This window comes from Arvicola amphibius, chromosome 11 (assembly GCF_903992535.2).
Source record: "Arvicola amphibius chromosome 11, mArvAmp1.2, whole genome shotgun sequence".
Lineage (NCBI taxonomy): Eukaryota > Metazoa > Chordata > Mammalia > Rodentia > Cricetidae > Arvicola > Arvicola amphibius.
In genome coordinates this window covers 23,657,882-23,667,545 of record NC_052057.2, presented here as the reverse complement: position 1 = coordinate 23,667,545, position 9,664 = coordinate 23,657,882, and the positions used below count along the sequence as shown (strand labels likewise).

Below are 9,664 nucleotides of genomic sequence, written 5' to 3'. Positions count from 1 at the left end.
AGTCATGCCACATCCTTCATAAGGATACCAAGTGAAATCTGAGGATTCTCCAAGTCTGTTTCTTCAAGTGAGAAAGCAAAATAAATTGGGCTAATTAATATTAAAGCAGACAGCAGGCAGAAAGCGGTATTCTCAATAGACTGCAGTGGTAAGTGTGTTCTTTTAGCTCACCTAAAAGTGGTGAGAAATGGAAATAGAAGTTGAGACAGTCAATAAATAAAAGAAACATGCACAGACCTCAATCCCATCTCAAATCTAAAAGCACAAAATTCTCAAAACCTAAGCAGGTTAAGTGAGAAAACATTTTTACTACAGAGTAACAATAAAACAGCGATTCACATTTGCGGTAATATCAGTGGTGAATCTGAAAAGCCTTTAAAATGATGTCTGCGGTGACACTTGACTGCTTCTGATGTTGACCGCTCATTCTTTCAACTCCCTGTTTCTTATGATCAAGATTAAGTATGACTTCCTATATGAAAAAGAACGTGTCTGCTGCCTGGAGGAATGGGCCAGCCCCGTGCACCAGAGAATCTACACCACCTTCATCTTATCATCCTCTTCCTCCCACCCCTGGTGCTGATGCTTGCCCTCTACAGTAAGATCGGCTACGAACTCTGGATCCAGAAACGAGCTGAAGTCAGTTCGGTGCTTCAATCCTCTTATGGGAAAGAAATGTCCAAAATAGCCAGGTTTTGTCTCATTCAGTGCTCACCTCTGTTTAAAATTTTCAACAAGCTGTGCTAGAAGGGACAGTTGTCAAGGATGCCAGAACTCTTGCGTCATCTAGTCAAAGTAATCTAAATTGGAGTATTTAAACCCTTGAAGCTTTGTGCAATTTAATGTGTTTCAGAAAGATGGATAAAAATCTTTAATTCTTAAATCAAAAGTTGAGAGTATGAAGAAAATACAGAACATGGTTACATTTTCATCTGTATATAAATATGATTTGCAGAAAGAGCTATGAACTGGTGTCAGGGCTCTTTGTTCATGGGGGGTGGCTTGGCTCACTGTCACCTTGCTGGCCATTGTGACACAGATCTGCATTTTTGCTCCTTTTCCCCATTTCCTTAATTATACCTGTTTGTATAATGATATCCATCCTTACTTCCTACCATTCAGAGACAGTGCGAACATATATAAAAAATTTTTTTTTTTTGGTTTTTTGAGACAGGGTTTCTCAGCAGCTTTAGAGCCTGTCCTGGAGCTAGCTCTTATAGACCAGGCTGGTCTATGCTTATATTAAATTTGATTTCAGCATCAAAGCTATCTTTTTTACCTTATTCATTAGTATCCATTTTATAACACTATGATGCTGCGTACATAACACACGAGATTCATTTTATATCTGCACTGCACGACTGTTCAGATGAAAATGAGCAATGTCTGCTGCGCATGTCCAGGGATTTGATGGATCGCAGTTAAATCTTGGTGTACAGTGTCCTCTAGTGCCCCGTTTGTATAAAGACAGTCCTTTCTGAATATAAGGGGTTCCCAAGACTTCATCGTCTTGGGAAATTTTATTGAATTAATGATATTCTTTCCTCAGAAGAAAGGAATTCTGGAGTTGAAAGGAGAGGTGCCAAGTAACAGCACTTCTGAAACTATGTGCCACAATGAATGAAGTCTAAGAGAAAAGTTCAAAGCACTAAATGCCTACATGAAAATACTGGAGCGATCTTATATTAAGAATTTGGTGACACACTTGACATTTTTTTAGAAGAATAATAGTCCAAAGGCAAATATACGGAAATAAATAATAAAATTCAGGAATGAAATCATTGAGTTAGAAACAAATAACCACAACATGTTAGAAAAGAAAAAAAAAGATTACATGAAATGAAAAGTTGGTCCATCAGAGAAATCAACAAGTTTGGGAAAAGCATAGCCAAATTAACCAAAAACTGAGTGAGATTATCCAAATTAATGAAATTAGATATAAAAGGAATGACTTTACAGGAGATCCTGAGGATATTCCAGAATCATAAGGACATGCATTGAAAATCTGTATTTCACCAGCATGGGAAATCTAAATAAAATGGATGGTTTTCTTGATATTATGATTCATCAACTTTCAAGAAAATAAAGTCAACCATTTAAACAGATACATTATACTTAATGAAATAGAAGCAGTAATTAAAAAATCCTCATTGCCAAACATCCAGAGCTAGATTGATTTGGCATAGAATGACACCAGACCTTAAAGAAAGTCTTTGTCAAACTGCCTCAAGTTATTTCTCAAATGTTAAACTGAACAAGATAACAGAAGATGAAAAGATTCTCCCATGCTCAAGAATTGGCAGGATTAATATAGTAAAAATTAACAGGCTATAAATTATCATTTTGATTCTATCCTTTTGCAGCTTGGTAAAAAAAGATATAAACCTTCACAAATTCCTAGGAAAACAATCTCAGAGGAGGCTACCCAATCCTTAGGAGTTTGCTCTTTCCTCCCCATCATCTGCAATGATCCCTGAGCCTTACCCATAAAACCTCACCGACATGACTCTCTACACATTAGCTGAACAAGGACAACACACACGCATATGGGAAGATGAGTGGGCAAAAGTCCCGGAGGCCTCAACTCTAGACAAAGAAACAAAGGCGATGGAGGAAGACTGGAACAGGGAGGGGTGGTCATCCCCAGTGAAGAACACACCAATTGGTTGTCCTGTTTCAAGGAGTCATCCCTGAAAACGTACATACAAATAACATTAAACTGACTGGACAGTTAACGTTTAGGAATAGATATGCATTTACCTATACATATATGCATGAAATAGCACTTAGTGAGAAATGAATGTTAAGGAGAGTGGTGAGGGGTATATGGGAGGATTTGTGGGAATGAAATGGGAGATATGTTGTAATTATAATGTCAAAAATTAAAAAAATAGAGCACGAGTAATATCTCCAATATCCTGACCCCACACACCCAGATATCCAACTGAGTATAGGACTTAATTTTACAAACCAGCCTTCTTAAACATGGTACACGGTGCAGAACAGTGGAAGTCTGGGAGCATCTCGTAGTCTACTGTGTTGGTTCACTCTTGAGCAGAAGCGTACATGACCCAGTACTGCCATTCAGTTGTGGAATCCACATCTGTATGTTATGATTCTGGACCACAAATGGACTGTAACTTTGATTGTCAGTGTCTGCTTTCCTACATTTTCTCCACACATTACCTTTTATTAAAAGATATTCTTAAATTTTACAGCAGTCTAGTTTCTGCGATTAGGTAATATCTGAGAATGTATTTATTTTTTTCCAACAGGTTATTTAGTGAGTTTGACAAGAAGTGTGATAGTCTGGGGACACGCTGAGAAATATTACCTACATTTACATTCTGATAAAACTTACATCTTCAGCATGAGTGATAGAAATTTGTCATATAATATATATATATATATATATATATATATATATATATATGTATATACACAAGACAAAATATTTAAGAACTGGTAGTATATTTTACAATTCAATTTTTAACAGTTTCATACACAACTACTATTTTAATTTTTTTCCTCCCCACCATCTCACCCTCTGGCACATACACACACCAAGTTAGATGGATTGCTATTTACCCAATTCTTTAAAATACAATTGTGTTGAAGATTCTGTTACTGATGCCTCAATAAAGTTAATTTTCCTATCTACAAAACTTGGTTTAAAAACTCGCTAATGGAAAAGATCTGTGTAAAGTGCTTACCGATGGAACTAACGGCTCAGAGAAGATCTAATCACTGGAAGAACTAAATGCCCATCTGCTGCGTGACACAAGGTGACTGTAGATGATGATGATGGTCCTGAGGATGATGGTCCTGAGGGTGAAGAGGGTGATGATGATGATGATGGCGATGAGGGTGATGGCGGTGATGATACTGATGATGATGATGATGACAATGATGATGATTTTGATGATGTTGATGCTGATGATTTTGATCAGGGTGATGATAATGAGCATCATGATTGAACAATTCAAGGCTCACCTTCTGAGAATATTTTGGAATAGCTAGAGATTTCAAAGGCCTGATTATTCTGCAGCATTTCCTGTGGTTGGAAACAGTGAATGAACCCTCCCTGTTGTTGAAGACAGTGACTCTACAATCTATGCTGCTGCGAAAGTGGATTAATCAGAAGGGTCAGGTGTTTCTCTTTCTTTGTGTTTGTGTCTCCAGAGTCATGGGCTCCTTGTTCAACCTCTGAGCTGTCTGTTTTATACTTTTCAGATTCATAGGCTCCATTAGCTCCATTTATCTTCATGCTTGTGTGGTTACCATTTTCAAAGGGGTAAAAGGTATCTGCCAACAGTGAGATCTATGGGAATCTCAGGGTAAATTCTGTGAATTAGTGATAATATCTCAAAAACTATTAAATTCCACTTACTTGAAGTAGTAAGGAGGCTGGAGATACTAACAAAACAGGTGATCCTCCTAACAATTTGAAGCTTTGAGCTTACAGCCTGGAAATACTTCCCTTATCAACTCATTCCAGCATGAAGATTGACTCAGTTAAGAATACCAGGATATTACTTTGTAAACAGTATTGTCAAAGCTACTAAACTAAGTATGGAACTTGAAGGGATGATGGATGAATACAGTTTCAGAAATCCCTTCATGTGATAGGAGTTCAGAATAAAAGACTAATAATTTGATTCTAATGACTCTGCCACATAACTGCAGGTCCCCGAGTAACTGATATAGAGGAGAAGACTGCCAGATGGCATCCTCCAAAGACTAGGGACAACTATGAACAAATCTAAGATATGAAATTATTGAATGACATTTATTAAAACAATAAAGTGTGTAATATACAGCATAAAATTATTGTAAGTGAAAAATATTTGTAACTGATATCATATGGTAAAATAGATGAACAGAAGGAATGTCATATAATAAGCTTTTCTGACCTATGGATAAGTGGAAGGTGGAAAGGAGCCCTCGAATGGAATGAGTTGGAACCTGAGTTCTTACTCAAGGCTAAATCCATACTCTTATGAGCAGCCCTCTGGATTTCTCTGCTGGTTAATGGTGATGTTCAAGATCTTTGAAAAGAATTCTCATTTCTGTACAAAAGCAGAAGATTCAAACAAATTCTGTTAAATGCTCTAAGTGATTTCCAAAAATAGTTTTCAGTGCAATAATATAGAAAGTGATGCATGTAGCCCAGTGGAGTTCTGAGGATTCAAGTCTCTAGTACTGAGAAAATCATGGGCAGGAAGATAGTATGGCCAATCTAGATGCTGATTCGGTCTTCATCCTCCAGTTTCTGGTTCTGTAGAACACTATGGCCTTTCATGGTACTGGATGCAGAAGTTGTTCTGTTGCTCACTGCTAAATGAAATATAAACTGTCATCTCGATACATTGTTAGATTACAGATTCAACACCAATTTAGTAAAAATGAGTTTTTGAGTATATTTGTTCAAATCAATGAGACAAATATTATCAAACCAAGAAAATCAACTGTGAACTTCATCTCAACTCTACACAGTGCTAACAATATACCTATTTTTTAACAGTATAACAATAACACTTGTGTGAACCACATACTTGATTTTGAATGGTGGTAAATCTTGATTCTGGTAAATTTTATCACTCTCTTTGATGTCTGGTGCCACAGCTCCAGAGTCTATGGAGTGGTTAACTCAGAAAAAGTCCAAGTAACAATAAACCAATGGTATCTGCTCTAGAGCCACTGCTTATAGACAGCTCCATGGCAAATTCAATGTGATAGACTATTCATGCGTAGATTAGGCGAATTCTTGATTATCTGACATGGGATTAAGGTGCCCTTATCTGGTAAATGTGGAAGTACTTTGTTTATTTTTTGGTAGAGAAGGAAAAAATTTCATGTATGACAAAATCCAACACTCTTTGTACCCATTATAGGTCATCAGTGGACTATCTATATATCTATATCTATATATGGTAATAATGATTTAAGACATGATTTGTAAATCACACTTTTTCCACTATAAATACTTGTTTTGTTATACCCTCACATGCTGTTGTCAAAGGGTCATTTGCAATGGCAAAGCAAAGCATATCTAACATATGGGGAAGTTATCTTCTAACAGAAGATTTTCAACTGTGTCTTTGTGATGAATCCTTAAGCTCTTCAGACATCTTATCTACAATGCCTCTGATCCTTAGGTCATCACATAGAAAGAAATTATCAGCATCAACTTATGTCAAGGAAGGAAAGGACTTATGCATCTCTAGAGGGATGCACCATGTGGAGGATGCTAATACTTTCTTTAAGATAGATGCTATAACAAGGACAGATTGCTTACTCAAGCTTACTTCATCAACAGTACAAAGCTTTTCTTTGAGATTTCAGAAGGATTTGTTGGCTATCGTTCCGAAGATTTTCTCCACATAGGATCCCTTTTCATCAATAATAGAGAGCATGCCCTGTGTAAGATAAAGACAAGCTTCTATCACTGTAGATCCACACTTTTGAAGCATTAGTGTGTCTCTTGTTGTACACCATAGCAATGGCAGGCATGGATGCAGAGCTACAACTGGGTGAAATAAATATAACGAATTTTTCGTTCTTTCATTTTTTTGATTAATTTTACCTTCTAAATATATTTTCTTCTCTGATTGAATTTTCCAAACTTGAAGCATCAGTGGTTTTTTTTTTTTGTTGTTGTTGTTGTTTTGAATCAGTCTCTGCATTGAATCACACTTCTGTTTCCTAAGCACTTCAGTGAATGGTCCCCTCTTAATTTTGCCTTCTTGTCTGTGAATATCCATCCCAAGCATTCCATTCTCAGTTGCTATTGGTATATGCCTGTTCCAGTGCTCCAGCCATTATTATTAATTTCTGTCTGTCCTGGACTCTGCTATTGTCAGGGTGCAGCCTCAACAGTTTCATATGTTCCAGGGTAGGGGTGTGTGTATTAAAAATGTTAGGCAAGCCGGGCGGTGGTGGCGCACGCCTTTAATCCCAGCACTCGGGAGGCAGAGGCAGGCGGATCTCTGTGAGTTCGAGACCAGCCTGGTCTACAAGAGCTAGTTCCAGGACAGGCTCCAAAGCCACAGAGAAACCCTGTCTCGAAAAACCAAAAAAAATAAAAATAAAAATAAAAAAAATAAAAATGTTAGGCAGAACAGACAGACAAACAAAAGAAATACAGAGACATATGATAGTACCAGGAGGGGAACTTAGTGAATACTGAATCTGCCCAAGTTTATATTCCACATGCTTTTATACTTCACCCCAAAATGGAATGGTGGAGGCAACAGACTTCATTAACAGGACACTAGAAATAAATCAAGGGTCCTGCAGGCAGCCAATCTCCTTGAAGGTTCAGGAATAGACTTGAACTCTCTGATCTTCTGTCAAGGTGGGATGGATCTACCTCTATACTCAAAGTACTAATAAACCATACCCTAGGTCAGGATCTCTTACTGTAGCCACACCTGTGTCAACAACTTGGAGAGAGAAAGAATAAGCTCAGACTCTCTGACTTTTAGTCAAGGTGGAGCAGGCTCACATCGGTGTAACCTGGCATGTTATGAGTCTTAATTTCTGTGTTTTAACGAAAGTTTTAGCTCATTAACACTTCCTTTAACAATGACTTTCATTTCTTACGTCTTTGATTTCTCATTTTTAGCTATAAATGGCATAAGATGCTGCCACAGTCAAGAACCCAAGGGAATTTCAACCCCTCATCGATGGTTTCACTTTTAAAAAATGACTAACACACATAACCTTATGAATATTTTCCCTGAGATGAAATTTGCAATGATTACAATCATTGTTATCAGAAAATATTGTAAAATAAGCAAGGCATATCATGTATTTTTCATGCTAAACTGGTTCACATGCCCCATACATTCCTGACACCAGGTACGGTGCTAAAATGGATGCCGCACAGTACATGTAAATGTCTATTTTCAGTGGCAATGGAGAGCTGTAGAAACCCAAAGCAAACTCACCAGTATTCCCATCCTCACAGACTCTCAGGCGATGATGTTCCGAGGAGCTGTCTCTTGATGAGGGGTCACTGGATGTTAGAATTTGCAGTGAGGTGTTCCTCGTTTGGTGCAATCAGGGGTGGTACAATTTCCTTTCAGGTGTATACTGTGGAGCAGTCCTTGCCTACACTATGAATATGTATTACTCCCTCTGGTGAATTAAACTGCCCGGCCGGTAGCTGGGCAAGAAGTTAGGTGGAAAACCAAACTGAGAATGTTGGGAAGGAGGAGGACAGAGAGAGAAGAGGGAGCACAGCAGGATGGAGGATGTGTAAAGCCACCAGCCACTTGGCAATACGTAGATTAATAGAAACAAGATAATTTAAGTTTTAAGAATTCGATAGTAACAAGCCTGAGCCATCAGCCAGCATTTATAATTAATATAAGCCTCTGGGTGTTAATTTGAGAAGCAGTTGCCGGGTATTTGGGAACAGGCAGTAGGGACAGGAAACAACCAGATACATTTGGCGTTCCACCATGTACTCTCTATTTCCACATAAAACCTGATAAAGCTTAAAAAGTGAGTCAACACACACAAGAATGGAGTTAAGCATGTGCTCTCGGTAGCTGCTTTTTCTCCAGTGGGCTCTGTTTGGTGACAGTGAGGAGAGGCACAGCTCCTTTAAAATGCAGCCCTCAGGCTCCGTGCTAGCAGCAAAAACAGGAGCTCTTTTAAGAGGTCCTGCCACCAAACACTTTTATGGTGTTTCTGAGCAGCTTTCTACTTGCTGTGGGCATGAAACAAGAAACTTTCCAGAGTTGGGGCGGTAAACATGGCCCTCAGAGCTGGGGATACATAAGCCTCTGCCATGAGGCTAGACTCTCAGGGAATCGACATGGTATAAATTACATAGTACGTTTGTATTGTTCTGTTTTGTTTTTGCTCATACAGATAGAAAAGGTTACAGATGAGCTGTAAGGCCACATTCAGGCAAAAGAAAAAATATCTACACACAGATTACAGTCTGTTTAAAAATATATGTTGGCCTGGGAGGGAAAAGAATGTAAATTCCATGTGGAATTTATCTTCCCTGAAGTAAACTGGTGCTGCCAGGAGCAGACATGTCTCATTGTCATAAAAAGAAGCTCATAGGTTATTAAATCATCCTTAAATGCCATATTCTCTAGAATTATATAAATGAGCTATATAAAATCAATCTTTTTTGACCTTGAAAACATACCTAATGTGACTACAAGTTTGATTATACTAGGTGATTAACTACTGACCAGTATTTCCTTCTTATCCTAAACAGTTAGTAATAACAATTTTCAAGGACTAGAAATTTGCATCACATTTTCAAATGAGATGAATAGCTACAATACATTGAACAAGATTAGAAATGTATTTGTTGTATGTTTTAACAAAATTAATCTCAAATTTGTATCAATATACAAAATTTGTATATAATATACAAAAGTTCAAACCAATGTAAAACATTTAAAAGTAACAGTTGTTTTTAAAAAGTAAATTCAATAATCTAGCTTTTTATCTTATTATATCTTTTTCTTTTAGAGTAGATTCAATAATCCACTTATTCTTATCATACCTAAATCCTTCCTTTTTTTCAAGATAGGTTCATATCTATATCACCCTTTTTTTATTTCAAATCAAGAACCTTGAATCTAATACCCTTTTTTTAGGTTTGACAATAATACTAAGGACTTGACAATAA

At 37.3% G+C, this 9,664-nt stretch overlaps 1 long non-coding RNA gene across 1 annotated transcript; it reads right to left on the bottom strand.

Annotated features, from left to right (window-relative positions):
* Positions 1 to 3,594: 3,594 nt before the first annotated feature.
* LOC119826553 lies at positions 3,595 to 8,176 on the bottom strand. Its single transcript, XR_005287445.1, has 3 exons — positions 7,953 to 8,176; positions 6,299 to 6,419; positions 3,595 to 5,337 (listed from the first exon to the last, which is right to left on the bottom strand). It is a non-coding gene; the product is annotated as an uncharacterized LOC119826553 (long non-coding RNA).
* Between the last annotated feature and the right edge of the window lie 1,488 nt (positions 8,177 to 9,664).